The sequence below is a fragment of the Arachis hypogaea genome, chromosome 17 (assembly GCF_003086295.3).
Source record: "Arachis hypogaea cultivar Tifrunner chromosome 17, arahy.Tifrunner.gnm2.J5K5, whole genome shotgun sequence".
NCBI classification, from domain to species: Eukaryota; Viridiplantae; Streptophyta; class Magnoliopsida; order Fabales; family Fabaceae; genus Arachis; species Arachis hypogaea.
This window is the reverse complement of record NC_092052.1, coordinates 22,909,432-22,911,720: the sequence shown is the minus strand read 5'-3', so window position 1 is coordinate 22,911,720 and position 2,289 is coordinate 22,909,432.

Below are 2,289 nucleotides of genomic sequence, written 5' to 3'. Positions count from 1 at the left end.
AGTCAATTCCTATGAAAATACTAGAGTTATTGGAGTACAAATTAATCAGTAAAGAATTCCAATTTCAATCAACAGCTGAGTTTGATAACTCAAGTGTTGCCAATTACTTGACCAAAGCCAAAAAGGGAAAATATCTTAAATTAAATTAAAAGCATTCATAAATAAAATAAAATAATCATTAATTTGAAATACCTTAAATAATATTAAATAAAATATTCGAATCTTTATATGAAAAGGTTCATAAGCTAAATTTGGAACATTAACAAGTAAAAGCATTGGAATAAATAAAAATAGAAGAGAAACATTAATTAAGGGAAAATATTGAACCTGGTATTGAAGCAATAAAAATAAAAGAAATCCTAATCCTAAAACCTAAGAGAGAGGAGAGAACCCCTCTCTCTTAAAACTACATCTAAAACCTAAAATTTATGTATTATGAAGTTGTTCTATGTATGTCTTTGATTCCTCCATTCTCTGGCTTATATTCTGTGTTTCTGGCTTGGATCTGGGCCGAAAAAGGGTCCAGAAATCGCTGGGGGCATTTTCTGCAGATTTTTGTACGTGGCGTCTGTCACGCGTTCGCGTCAATTGCGTTCTGCTCAAGGCACGCGTCTACGTCATCCACGCGTTCTCGTCACTGCCATTTCGCGCTAGGCACGCGTTCACATCGTCCATGCGTTCGCGTCGCTGCCTTTCCTTTAAAACTCTATTTTTCTGTTTTCCTTTTATTTTTGTATGTTTCCTTTTTGTCCCTTAAGCCATTCCTACCCTATAAGAACTGAAAGTACTGAACACACAAATCACGACATCGAATGATAGTAAAGGGTAATTAAAATTAATATTTTTAAAGCATAGGAAACATGTTTTTCACATATATCATAAAATAAGGAAGGAATAGTAAAATCATGCAATTTACATGAATAAGTGGGTGAAGAATTGATAGAAACACTCAATTTGAGCACAAATTATATCATAAAATATGGGTTTATCAACCTCCCCACACTTAAACAATAGCATGTCCTCATGCTAAATCCAAGAGAAAGGGTAAAGTTAGAATGGTGGAATCTCATGCAATGCAATTTATTCTAAATGCAAACTACCTATATGAATCATGCAATTTTAATTATCATCCACTTATATATATAGAGCTTACATGTGGTTAATTTGTTTCATATTTTCAAGGAATCATATATGTGTAGCCAAACATAATTCATGTTAAAGCACTGTCACAATTGAGTTGGGTTAAAATATTTCATAAGCTTGCATGACAATTAAACAATTAAGCAGAGATATATGGCGATGAGCTATTGAACCCTCACTGGATTTTGTGTTTACTCTCTAGTCACTCAGTGTTTGGGGTTAATCACTCTATTCTTTTCTATTCTTTCTTTCTAAGACTTTGTTCTTCATCTAACCAATCAACAAATATACAATGTGTACATACAAACATCATGAGGTCTTTTAAAGGTTGTAATGGGGCCAAGGTAAAGGTAGGGGTATATATATAAGGCTAAGTGAGCTATAAGTTGAATCCTTAATTAGGCTAAGGTCTCACCTAACATATACATAAAAATTCCAAACTATCCTGGTCTTCCCAATTTTTCCACTTTTGTGTTACATACTCATGTGCCAAAATTATTTTTTCTTTTACTTCCATGTGCATTGATCTCTCTACTAAACTTATTATTGGGGTAATTTTGTCCCCTTATTGATCTATTCATATTATAAAAAGGATATAAATTTTTTTTTTGAAACATAAGCATATATCAATGCACATGGTGTTTGGGTTTAAATTGATTTTACATGAGCATGCTCCCAAAATCCTAATTATTTTATTACCTTAATTCTTTCCTATCAACCCATGTTTCTACATTTTCCCACACTTAGTGTGTATCACAATTTCTATCTTAAGCTAACCAAGGATTCAACTTGGGGTTCATATTTTGTTTTTCTGCTTAAGGCTAGTAATGTGGTTATAGAACAGAAGGGGATTTAAAAGGCTCAAGGGGGCTAACAGGAGTGATGTAAAAGGTAGGCTAATTTGGGATAAGTGAGCAATTTAAATAATGGCCTCAATCATATATTGGTATGTATCTACATTCTATATTGGACATATAGATTAAAACAAAGTAAAGATTATCAGAATAAAAAAGAAGGACAAACACACAAGAATGAAATAATTATGGTTAAATAATGTAACCATACAAATAGGCTCAAAAACTCACAGGTTGTGTGTTCTCTGGCTCAAAAACCATATATCAGTTATGTATGTCATGCAAGTGGAAATCA